Raw genomic sequence first — 13801 nt, 5'->3', positions numbered from 1 at the left:
TTTTTTACATGATGCAAATTATATTTCTAGCCCACTTACTCCAACAAAAGAGCAAGTATTTATTTATTCCAAATTTAATAGTACTGCCTTGTTGGGATCACTGTTCCTTCTTCTCAGTTATATTTATCAAATAGGCTTGTTGCTTCTATTAGCTCTTATTCTTTTAAACATTTCAATTATCTGTTAGAGATCAAACCTCAACATAAAAGCTGGGCCGAGCATTTATCAGAGTTTGTAAATATCTTTATTTCAGGGATAGAACTTTTTGTGGGCCTCCCAATATTCACAGAATGGATGAACCAAATGTTCTGAGGGTTTTTTTTGTGTGTAGCAAATGTTGTGTCCTTTTGTGTAGTTTTTGGAGGGAAAGCTCCAAAAAAGGAGCAGGAAAGGCAAAATAAATTGCCTAAGATTTCCAGATTCTTAAAATTACATTCAAAATTGGACCAATCACTTTTGAAATATAACACAAAGTGTGTCTATGGTCCACAAGTTGCTTTCTTAATTCTTATTTGTTATATTTTTATATAAAACATTTATATTTAAAATATATATCACACTATTTTAAGTTGTACAATTCACACAGCAGCTTAAAGCATTTAAAAATAATATATTAAAATATTTAACAATAAAATAACAGTTAAAAAAAATCACAATCACAAAATATTCAATAAAGGTTTTAAAGCAGAGAAAGAGGTTCTATTGGCAGAATGGATACACTTCCATTCTGACCTTCTGAGGTTAAAAAAAAAAGTGCCACTGAACAGAAGTTTTCTATTTTCTTAATTTTTGCCTCAGTTGAAACAGAAAAGATCCTTTACTTTAGGGAAATTTGAAAGGAAGTGGTCCCTGAAGTATCATAGATTGAAACTCTTTATTGTTTTGTATCATAAAAAGCAATAATAAACTTTTTTGAATTGTACCAGAAACTCACTGCTTGTTGGATATTTCCACCACCACTCTTTTCCCCCCCTGGATTTCATTGTAGCCACATAAATTATAATCTCCTTAAATTAGTCCTGGTGATTTTATATGAATCAGCTGTTACAAATTATATATCTACAGATAGTCCTCATTTAGCGAGTGCTTCATATGTGACTGTATGCAGTTATGACAGTGATGAAAAAGTAACTTTGTAACCAATCCTCCATTTACAACCGATGCAGGTCTGTAAAGCACAGGAAAGCTGAAGTAGGATAATAAACATAGTTGCAGTTTCATTTAGTGACCACTCGCTTGATGATCAAGTTATCAGTCCCAGTTATGGTTGGTAAATGAAAACTACCTATTAGATCCATTTGCATTTCATTTAAATACTTTTTCAACATATGTCAGCTAAATTTGCATTGTGATTGATTGTCTTTTTATTAATGTAAGAAGAAATTCTAGTTTTCTGCCCTTTGTCTTCAATCTATGCTCTCTGTTATAGTATTCTAACTAAACATTAACAAGTTTGTGAATTCTTGACAGAAACATATTTATTTTCTGGAACAGTTTCGTCCACCATTCTTTGTTGTTCCTATTTTAAGAAACATCTGTTCATGTTTCTTTATATTGACCACTATGCTCAGGATCCTAATTTTTTATCAATATGACTACCATGTATCAATGTGTACCTAATAAGTCATCCATGAGGAATTGTTGTGCCAATTCTAATCTTGACAAAAAGAATTATGACATGCATAAGCACACTAACCTGCCTACCGTCCCTGTCCTATTGTTTCTTTTATTTTTCTTATATGTATCCATGTATTCATAACTATGTTTTTACTTATACCTATTATCTTGTAAGCAATTGACAACCCCCTCAAAAAAACTTATCTGATTATCCTAGTTCAACAGTATATTTTCTGCAAAACAAATGGTGTAACTCAATAAGGACTTGCCTCCCATTAGAATAAGATCTATTATAACCTGACAAATTATCATTAAAATGGAAAATAGTATTTAGAGCAAAGGTCCAACTTATGCTGACTGATTTCATGTGAATTTTCCTGTTTTACAATACAATCCTTTTATTTGTATCTTCTAAAATCTTACATGTTGGACATAAGGAGGGAAATTACATAAATATGTACATTGTTATAGACTAATACATAAAAGAATATAAAGCAATCCTGTCTAAAGGAACATAAAGCTTCTCATACCCCAGGTAGGTGTCAAAATCTTGCTAATTCTCATACCCCAGGTAGGTGTCAAAATCTTGCTAATTTTGAATTTTGAAAGACAAGCAAGATCAGACCTGGTTGGTACTTGGCTAGGAAATAATCATGAGATCCCCAGGCTAAAGATTTTGGTTAACAGAGGTCTTCAAAGAAAATATTAGCCAATGAGCTATGTTGTATTGCCAGAAAATTACGTAATAGCCTCCCTGAAGTGGCCAAAAGTTGAGCTCAGCTGAGTCTGCATCTCTACTGTCAACACAGCTTTCTTCACAATATTGTAGAACATGATCTACATGCCAGGCAAACGGCATACTTTCTGAATCCACATTAACTTGTCAGGATTTGAATCAAGATAATTCAGAGAGAGATTTATGATTTTGCCCACGTATGGAAGTTGATTACCCCTCACCCTTCCCTTTCTATAAGCAGAAAAAGGCCCTTGTATTTTGAAACAAATACAGATATTGAGAACTGAGACTGGGAAGATCAGTCTCTAAAATGAGCAAAATAGAATCCTCGGGGATTGCCTGGAAAGGGGATCTAGGAATAAATGAAACACAGGGAAATCTGTTATAGGCAACAATTACCTAAGGTAAGAGAAATAAAAACATATTGTTATTATCTTGTGTGAGATGATGATGATGACTATTATTATTATATTTTATTTGGTGTGATGTTTAATTTAATGCCCCTGATATTTATTGTATCTATGGAAGTTTAATTATTATATGCTCGATGCAGCTTGGTATCTGAGTAGCAGATCCATTACACAGTGTGATCACTTCTGAAGTTTTATTTCTTCTTTATAGTTTTTATGGAAGATTTCTTTAAAGTATTATTTATGATTTTATTTGTATTTCCCCCCAAAGTTAATTGTTTTATTGCATTATAAGATGTGAATAATACATTGTAGAATACAGATATGGGTACAAATATAGATAACAGCTAAGTAAATTTCTAAAATGTTAACAAAGATAAGATTACTTGAATTGTACAATTAATGCTTAAGTATGATATTGATAAACTTGTAAAAATATTAATTTGATTAAACATTTGTCATAGAACTATGCTGTTAGTTTCGCCATTGCTTTATATTCTCCAAGTTTAAATTCCCAGTCAGATATTGTTAATGTTGCATCTTTCTTCACAGCACTGTATTTTTATTTCACGCACCACTGAATGTTTTTACATAAAGACTACCCAAAGTTGAAAATGAATTTACATTCCCTTTTTTTCTTTTTCCTAATACATTTGTTGAATTTAAATTATAGCTGGTGAAATTGATCTAACAGGAGAAAGAATTATATTCCCTAATCTCATGACTAAAAGCTACAAGAGCCAGGTGGTGGTACTATGGAATGTGTTTAATTATTATTTTGTCTTTCAATTTGTCAGTAAGGCTCATAGGTTGTGGGAGTCCTGTAGCTGAAATTAGTGGGAGAATCCCACATAAAGTGCCACTTCCAGATATCTGATGGCAATATTTCATCTTAGTGGTTTAGCTCTGCTGCTACAATCTTGTCATTTCATTTTAATATAACTTGTCTTACTTGAACCAGACAACTGTCTACTTGTTAACTTGTGATTGACAACTGTTTGATTTTCTTTGTCATGCATTGAGAAATTAATTTGTACTGTTCTAACTAGAAATCTGCAGATGGCAATTGATTTTGGCACCTCAGAAATATAAAATGTAAAAAAAATACATTCCATTGAAATACATGGAATGATTTCCTTTACTAAGTACCTAAGTAAAACTTATAAGATTTTAATGAGAATAGAGCACAATTTTCAAATAAATGTGAGCCCAGAATTTCTTTTTGAATAAACAATCTGAATAAAAAAGTATATATATAAATCAAATGCGTTCCTAGGAATGTAAATGCTGATATAGGCCCAAAAGATTCTGATCCCTTTTCCTTTTCAAGAACTGAAATTCTAAAAAACAAATTTGTTAATTGAAAAAAAAAAATTATGCGTTATCTATACTTTTCAGATTGTATGCATTAGAGTGCAATTCTTATACTGCAGTTCAGAAAGCAGATACTTCAGAGCAATCTGAAGTTTCCAAAAATATGTCTTTGGAACTACCGCTAAGCAAATAGTGAGTTCACTGTTGGCTCACCTTATTTCCAGCAATATCTTGGAAGAAATCAATAGGCAGATCCATGTATGAAAATGTCAATCCATAAAGATGAGAAGAAATGGGAGAACAAATAATGGGGGAAGAGTTGTTCCCACCTAGCAAATTCTTTATGCTTCCTGTGCCTTATGAAACACTGCTAAATTATTCAGTTGACCCTCTGGATGGGCAATATTCATTTAAGGACTTTTAGTACTGAAAGAACATTAAGGTACATTATCTCATGAGCTGACATTAACTTTATATTGTTGAAACTAGGACGGTCCATGTCCATCTAGTAGAGCGAAGTGCTTTTTCGCATTGTATAATTTCTCAAGATTTCTCAAGAATTAATTACCTCTTTTTACTCATAATCTACATAATATGAAAATGAAAGCAATAACCTGTGATGTACTGAACTTTTAAAGCATGGGTTAGAGATTTCAGCAACTTGATTGCTGGACTTACCTGACTTGATCATACATCTTTTACATTTAAAAGCTTCATATTATATTCTATTAAGTACAATTTACAAGAAATTACAATATAGAGGAAACATATTATAACTGTTGTAGAATACTGAATTTATGATAGATTCAGTATGTCCTCCAGTATAATAGAAACCACTGCATAGTAAATGTCCATTTCCTCAGCAAATCCAGACCTTGGAATTATTTCCTTTTAGCAATTCACTGAAGGAATATTGTTGTGTAAACTCACAAAAGTATATTAAAAGTGAAGCTGTAATGTGTGTCATGCCAACCTGTGCTGTAATTCCTGCATCTAATAACGGTAGATAGAAATACTTCAGAAATGTGTGCATGGAAAAAATAAAAATGCACAATCTTGAGCACAATCTTTAAAATTTATATAACTAGAAATTGAATTTAAGATGATTCACAATTGATCCAAAATTTGGGATTTAGGACACATCCTTGATTGGAACCAAAGACCAATGCAGTTAATTTAATTTTTCCAATAAAAGTTTGGATGTATTGCTTCTTATTTCTTACCCCTTAGTTCTACATGCAAAGTTTTTTCTGAAATGGAAGGATCTTCCCAAATTAATTCACTACAGTACTGAAAATAAAAAGAATCCTCTTCTTAACATGACCAAATCCAAAGAATCCAAAGGTGGCTGTTTGAGGCCCAGTCACTATTTTAAAGGAGACTTAATACATTTGCTTCATTGAACTGCCATTAGTGTTTATGCTTATTATCAACTCCTCCTACTGAATGTATGATAACTTTCTACAGTGCTATTTTAATATGCTAAAGATTGAACATTATCCTGGTATTTTATATATTTTTATTTCAAAACTGTTGTTATTTTTTATTGAAAACCCATTTGATATGATACAGAGTTTGCAATAATACTGATTTGTACATTATAGGTATTTAACTACATTGAATCTCTTTGGCAAGTATTTTGGCTTCTCGTTAAAATTGCAACATATGTCATATATGATTTTGTTATTTTCAGAATCAGCAGAATTTTGTTATTTTTCAGAATCTAAAGGAAATACTACCATGAGTCAAGAATGCCTTGCCAGTTCTTACTACCTGCTTCCTGAATGCTCTATGTTATTGTCACTCATCCTACATAGATCCACTCCAATAATTAATAGTAAACGGGGTGGAGAGAATTTTTCATGGTCCCCTACTCAAGATCTTATGTTAAAAAAAAGTTCCCATGAGTGAAGTATAAGTTAGCTTTTTTCAAGAAAAAGAAAAGGAATGAATTACATTTTTCTTCTTGTCCTTTAAATGAATAGCATAGTTTGGGTGAAATTATCAGGCAATTGCATGCCTTTTATGCAGATAATGCTATTTGATGAAAGCGGTGTTTTGATCTGCTAAGGATAATACAGATCCAGGGTTGGATTCATTGGTAAGAGTAAAGCTGTCTTCTGTGATAACTTCATCTCAGCATGAGGTCAGACGGGGAAAACTGGGATGGGGGATTAAAAAATGACACAGTCGGAGCAGTATTCAGTTCCCTGCTGTGTTCCTGGCTGCACACTATAGCTTATGTTTCTGATCTGTTATGGTATTGTCTGCTTTTCTCTCCCAGTGCAGAAAGAGATTGCTTAAAAGTTTTCTTTCCTTTTTTTTTTCTGCTAGAGGGATTAGTTCAGTGCAGCTTTTTTAATTAAAGAAACTGTATCTTTTTCAAGGCAATTTAAGGCTGCAGTAGAAGGCCATCAGCATTCATAACTTAGTACTATTAACTATAACAAAGAGTAGCTGTACCTATTAAATTTTAAAATGGGATCCAATCTGTGGAATTTTAGGTTAATAATGGCTACTCACACAAAATAAGTTGCACTGAATGAATTATTGTCCAGAACTACCGTAATAACTTCAAATATTGCACATTGTATTCAGTTAAGTTTACTTTATGAAATCCCTAGGGCAAGAGAGTGTTTTAATTGCATAAACAAATGAAAACAGTTTGGAGTGTTTTTTTCCTTCGGTGAAAACTTTCAGGGGGTATCTTCCAATTTAAAAATTGTGAGTTGATCTACCAGGTACACTTAAATTGTTTTGTACTAATAAAAATATATTTGCAGTTTGATTTCACCAAAGGTAATGGGTAGAAGCCTCTAATATTTCAGATAAAGCCCTGTGATTATCACTTTTCCAAGGTGCTTGGATTGCAAGCTTCTCTTAAATGCCTTGTCAGGTCAGAAACAGTTCTGGCAATTAATGAACAGAATATATTGTCTCAGATAACAAAGCAGAAGGACTAAGTCCTATCTATTTACAATTGAATATTTTTATGTAGAAAACAATATGTTATTAAAGTTCACCAGTTGTTAAAACAATACTTCAGGCTCAACAAAAACAAAATAACAGTGTCTACTTTTCTCTCAATTTTTTCCTTTTGGCATTTCAATCAAGCTAGTACGTTTGTTGCTGTAAATCCTGTTTCACTGTATGGGTTTTGAGAGCAAGAATTTTATTTACAACTGGTGGCTAATGATGCTACTTTTTTAAAAAAAAATCACCTAAAATAAAGAAGGAAAAGGAGATTAGAAAGAAACCTTTGTGGGGACTTTGAAGAATGCAAATGAAAATACAAATATAAAATATAGAAGTATAAATTAGTAGTTACTATTAAAAACAGTATAAATTGTACTTAATTGAGATGAATGCCTTAACTATGAAGACTGATGACACTTCATATTCATGTTTTATAATTTTTGCATTAATCCTTGCAGCAGCTCTGTGGCACTGCATTCCCATATTCTGCATAATAGGTTGAGCCTGAGCAAGAACGATTTGCCCAAAGAACTGTTACTTCACCATGTGCACTAAATCAGTAGCTGAGTAATGGGTTTTACTCCCTTGACCTACTTTGTGTTCCCATCATAGAAATTCTGAGTAGGGCTCTGGCTATAATATATATGAAAATAGATCTTCTGACATTTATTTCATTTTTAACTGTATGAAAGATTTTTAAAAAGACCTCAGGTCCATGTTTACCAAATGTTTGCAATTAAGTTGTTTTCTTGAATGGTGATATAGAATGAAAAGGAAGATGAGATCTAAAGATTACACCTACTTTTCTAAGTTAATATATTGAGGACATTGCTCACAATCATGCTTTCACCATTAAAAACATAAATACATATGTTTTATCTGAGATGCACATGAACATGCTCTCTCTCTCTCTCTCTCTCTCTCTCTCTCTCTCTCTCTCTGATAATATGTAAGGACTTCCCTTAATTTTTGTACACTATTAATAGTTTATCAATAAACATTTACCCAGGATATTCATTGAATATAATGGTGTGTGTGTGTGTGTGTGTGTGTTTGTGAAGGAATATATATTCTTTTATTTATATTGTCCCAATACTCATTTTTCATTAAAGGAAAGACCATGGTATATAGCAATATAGATGATATTTTACCTTAAAATTAATATATTCAAGGAAACATCAGTTAACAACAAGGACAAAAAAACCAGCATACCATAAGACACCATACAATTAAAATATCTGTGACTGAAATAAAAGTGTTTTTGGTGAGAAAGCACGTTAAAGTTGCTTCCAGGTATACAAATTTAAGGAAATACATACCCAAATTGGTTTCTACTGATAAAAAGGTTGTTTCCTTTGAAGTGTTATATTTACCCAACCTGAAATACATAAGATTTAAAGGCTGGGCAGTTAAGAAATCTTACATATAAAGATGCAACATTGTTTTTGATTGGTGGCAGGAGCTTTTCAGTTATGACCCCACAACTATGAATATTGTTTTATTTTCCATTTGAAAGCAACTGAAAACATCTTGGCTTTAGAATTCTACTAGAAATTCTGTAGTTGGGTAGTTTTTACATTTAGTTTTTATATTATATTGCTTAAATAGGATTTATATTGTATTTTATTTCATTATTTGTAATAAATTGCTTCATGAATATTTCTGTGAAAGGATAAACTAGAAGTATATAATGGATAAATCAGTAAATAATTAAGATTATTAAAGTTGCATCTGTGAAGAAACAGCTGTCATTTTTAAAAACTCGCATGGGTTCCCAGTATTACAGTGTATACAAGTATAAAAACAGGAGAAATATTTTGATTATTTTCTTCTTTCATGAAGAAGACTCCATAGTAAAGAGGGTCAACTTTGGGGTGAAACTAAAGTATTTCACTTTTTCCAAAGGTCAGCCTTATACAGTATACTTGTGTATGCAGTGTAACACAAAGTAACGTAGGAAAAAAACATGACTCCATTTAAAGGTTGATTTATAGAGCCAGGACATTCAGCGACTCTAGAATCAGAGTATATATACAACTCTATTTGCCTTAATTAAGGTAATTAAGACATATTTCTCATTGCAGGCAGCCATTTAATTTTATGGTTTGCCAGCATTCAGGTTAGAGTACTTGTTTTCTAATATTACCACAATGATTGTGTGACCTATCTAAATTATTTGAAATATGATAGGCAGCTTTTAATGTAATGTTTTTGTTGTATAAATTTTTATGATCCTTCACTAATAATGCAATAAACTGGACATTTCAGTAGACTGAAACTTACTGGTATAATTCTGCTTTATTTCACTTCAACCTATTAATACGTCTATTTTATTAATTAGTGACCAATTTTCCACTTGTAGGTGAACAATTGTTTTAAAGTTTCATTTATTTAATTGGCTTAAATTGTAGTACAAAATATCACAATTTGTTTTTTAGCTGGTGTATATTGTGCAATCATACTTACTCCTTAAAATTCTGCTGCCTTCTCAAAAGAAACATTCATTTTATGATGGTATCCTTAGGAGCCATTATATAAGGAACTTGTGGAGTAAAAAACTAATACAAGTAGATCATGCAAGATCTTTAGATAGGTAGAGAGGCTTATCTCATAGGAATGCTCCTATAATTAGGCATAAACAAACACCTATACTGTGCCTCTTTCCTCTTTTTTCTTTTAAAGTTGGTAACAGTAATGTATAATTAGAAAGAGAGTACATTTTGAAAATGTTTGTGCAGGCTGAAACCCCACCAATCTAGAGAAATACTCTCAGACCTTTGCAAACATGACAAAAGGCAAAGATTAAAAGGGGAGACAGAAAAATATAACTTAGCTATAATTTTTCAAAGAAAGTCATAAATAGGAGCCCAGATTGATCCAATTCAGGAATATAGAAACATGAACCTAATAGTACTGAGAACAAATGAGAATTGTAACTCACGTTATAGTCAGCCAATAAGATGGATGTAGCATCTAAACCAAGACTATCAACCTTTCATTTCTGTTTTAATATTATGCTTTATCCTTATCAACAGCAAGCATGAGCTCTTCAGCTCCCACCCAGGAAATCTCTGATCTTAGTTTTTTAACCACAACTTGACACAAACCCCAAAGCAAACTTAGTGGTTAGAAACAATTTCCTCCTATGTGAGTTGTCTTACTATTCTATTTAAGATATGATTTCTTTACAAGCATTTGAGTGCCTGTAAACATTTGAGGAGACAGACGGCAAAAGGATCAAGGCACTTTCAAAGAGATAGACGAAATAGATTGAGATGCAGATCAAAAAGAAGAGACACATTAAGGCAACTTTTTAAGTCTGGAGAGGATGTGCCAGTGCCCCCCAATTTTCATTTCACAAGTTTACTTCCAATAGGCAAAGCCAAGGTGCCTTGTATTCACATCCAACCTTTCAGTTTGCCTTCACTGACTTCTTGAAGTCAAAGGAATAGTAGATGCTCCTTGCCATTTTATGCAAGTGTGTGTGTGTGTGTGTGTGTGTGTGTGTGTGTGTGAGAGAGAGAGAGAGAGAGAGAGAATATGTGCATTTCACCTGGCACTATACAAGTTTATTTGCAATGCTGGTGGGCAGGGAAAGGAAACAGCTTGTACAGACTGGTCTGCCGAGAATATATTTCTTACACGTTGTGTTTTACATTTAGGCACGTCTATTGGCAGATTAGAACAGGATATTAGCCAGTTAAGATTTGAAAGAAACGTGAATTAACACCCTTCAAATTAGCTTAAAGGCTAAATCATAATTAAAGTCCGGTAAGCTTCATCCTCCACTGCTGTATTAGACATTCTCTACGATCCTCCACGGGTTACTTGAAGTAAGTTCGAGAAATCTCGAAAAGACGCTAGTGTCCGCTAGTTGTCTGCGCTGGTATCGGTATAACTTCAAGACTTTTCTTTTGCAGGGATACGTGGGCACAGGTAATGGGGCTTCTCTGTTAGCTCTCTGTAGATCAGTCGATACAATCCCGGGAATAATCGGAGGAAATGCGAGGGAACCGTGGGCATCTCTAGTTGCCCACTGCCCAGGTGACGGTAGCAAGGTGCTTTTCAGGAGCTCAGTGGCGTTTCAAGAGTTGGCTGCGGTTTTCTTTTTACACTGAGACATGCACTCACCACCTCTCCCCTCAGCCTCGTCCAGAACCACCTCTGGAGATCCAGAAATTTCTTGGCAGAATTTCCTCAGCTTCAAACGCTTTCCCGCGCTAGTGATTTTTGTCAGGAAGGCTTCGACGGTTTTCAGATTCCAATTTTGGGCGCTCCGGAGTAACTTGGTAATGGTGGGGGTTTTTTTGTTTTTGTTTTGAGGAACTTCGAAGTTTGCTTTTCCCCAACTGGGAGGCTCTTCCTCCTCCTCCTCCTTTTCCACCCCCCCCCCCTCCTTTAAGGGTATCCATTTCACCACTGGCATAGGATACAGACTTATTTCACCTCTCATGGCCAGCACTCAAAATTTGAATACTATTTTGAATTAAACGAGTTGGAAAGCCTACAACTTTTGCGCCTGGATTATTAGAGATCTCTAGCGTTTAGTGTACTGGCGAAGGGATGGTGGTGGTTAAAATTGCATGTTTTCCGCTTGTATTTTGTATGTGTGCACGCGTCCTATATATGTACATATACTTGAAAACCTTACACTGTAGTCCTATCCATTTCTGTTTTCCTTCTCTGAAAAGTAATGGACGGTGAGAGCAATTATTTTTCTTTAGTTACCCAGCCGGCAAAGTAATGGCGGACTTGAGTCTTGCTGCCGCAAGTCATAACCGAGCAATATAATTAAACTTAAAAAGAGTTTACTTTCTCTTTTCGTTTGCTCTGCTGAACTTCTACCGTACCTCAAGAAGTAGCATTTTCCCCTCACCACCATCCCTTTTTCTTTTATTTCTAACGTCACATCTGAATAAGAGTTCTGTGAATCTCGGAAGCTACTTCTCTGCAGCATATACCGTTGTCCAGAAAGTTTCCGGCCCTCTCTTTCTCTCATGTTCTTCAATCGGGAAAAAACCCGGAGAGGGGTGAGGGGACAAAGTAGGAACACGCAGAGGAAAGTCCGTCCTTTCAAAGGCATTACAGTGATGTGGAACAAATTCAACCCTATTTGTTAGTCTTTGTTCTCAAATGAATAGGGTTAGTTACCATTATAGGGTAAGAACGATGAAATATGCTTTGTTTTCCAAGAGGACGTGCGTTGAGAGGTATAGAGGCTACTCAGAAGGCTGAAGGTGAGAAAACTACGGAGTGCACTCTGTTTTTCTTGGGACGGAGAAGAGGCGCAACTTGAGAAGCGGCGGTCAACTAATTTACAACGGTCTTTGGTTGTAGTTCTTCTGAAGCGGCTGCCCAGTTTCACTGTCGCAGCTTCGCTATTTCAGAAGAAAATACTTTCCAACCACCTTGTTAGAATGAGGCCGGCGTGAGGAGCAACCTTGTCAGGGCACACCCACCAAATCAAGCCACTCTCGAGTGAGCAACATTCCTGTTGAGTTCGCGGCCAAGTTATGATCTAGAGAATGGCCACGTCAGGGAGGGATTGGCCGTTGCCTCTCTCTAGGATATTGTTTCCAAACACAACTTGGAATTCCCCCGCGGCCTCCCATCCAGGCCCAACTTTATTTTCCGAGCCCAGACGTAGGAAAGGCAGCCGAATTCACCAGAGGGATACTTCACTTCGCTCATTCTAGCTCATCCGCAAGCATTTTTCAAGCGGAGAGTTGGGTGCGAACAGCGCCAGGCAATACGGTAGGGAGAGAGGGAAAAGCTGCGGTCCCTTTTGCTACACCTCTGCACTTGCAAGGAAGCGTAAGCTAATTTCCCTCTTAGTTGGGACCTTATTTCTGAATAGACTTATTTATATGAAGCCGCTTTGTTAAGTACCGGCATCATTAGAACGGAGCGCGAAGTGCGCGGTGGACTCGCTGCCTTAATTACAGCCACTTTTTTTTTTTTTTTTTTGCTTCATCAATCGGGCAACCGTTTGTTCTCCCACCCTCGCTATAACAACTCAGCTGACCTAACATGCCCAGCCAGTGTAAGAGTCCAGGCGAGGGGGATTAAAATGTAAACGTTAAATAAACAAACAAACAAAAAAGAAGTATTGGCGAACAATAGCAGAGTTCCTTCCCTCGCCCTGAGAAAGCCGAGTCAACTACAAACATTTAGTCCATTTATTCCCTTTCTTCCCTTTAGGACGTACAAATCAAATTACGGGGAAGGGGGGAACCTCACAAAGAAGCACCAGCCTCGTGTCCTAAGAAGCCCCCCCCCCCTTTTTTTTTTATTTGAGCGTCGGCGATTGTAGACGAATATATAATGAAGCGGTCTAAGTTCATTAGTGTTTGCAATCAGCGGCACGCAGACACCCTCATCAGGGCAGAAAGCTGCGAAGAGCCATTCATCAGTGTGAAGTGTTGTTCATGGATGACCCCTAAATCATGGCACTCGTAGTAGATGCACTGATTGGACACAGCATGGGAGACTCAGCACTTTGTATTAACCAACAGAGGCGGCGGGGATGAGAATGGGGGGCGACGCGAAAGTGGTTCAGTCCAAACGACAGGAGGAGGCAGCGAAAGAGGCGACGCGTAGCATAAAACTTAGGCGGGGAGAGGAGTTGCGGGCTTGCCAAATGCCGAAGCAGAGGAGCCGAGAATTATAAATGGTCACGTCCATTCTTCACTGCCCGCGCTGGGGAGGTGGATCTCCCCGCGCTTTATGGTAGGCGCCTCTTTTCTGC

General features: G+C 35.6%; 1 protein-coding gene across 2 annotated transcripts in view; it reads left to right on the top strand.

The window, feature by feature from the left end:
* The window catches only part of TENM3 (teneurin transmembrane protein 3), a 708976-nt gene that overhangs the window by 250538 nt on the left and 444637 nt on the right, over positions 1-13801 (top strand). The window contains exon 1 of one of the 2 annotated variants that reach the window (XM_087963268.1): positions 13659-13782. The exons of the other annotated variant lie outside the window; for it this stretch is intronic. The gene's annotated coding sequence lies outside the window, so the exon portion shown is untranslated. Of the gene's footprint in view, positions 1-13658; positions 13783-13801 lie in introns of those variants that run through there. 2 annotated transcript variants of the gene reach the window in all.

The sequence above is a fragment of the Notechis scutatus genome, chromosome 4 (genome assembly GCF_049901735.1).
Source record: "Notechis scutatus isolate UNSWTSFEM ecotype Mainland chromosome 4, rNotScu1.2, whole genome shotgun sequence".
Classification (NCBI taxonomy): domain Eukaryota; kingdom Metazoa; phylum Chordata; class Lepidosauria; order Squamata; family Elapidae; genus Notechis; species Notechis scutatus.
Note: the sequence above shows the minus strand (reverse complement) of the source record. Positions and strands in the feature narration are given on the sequence as shown.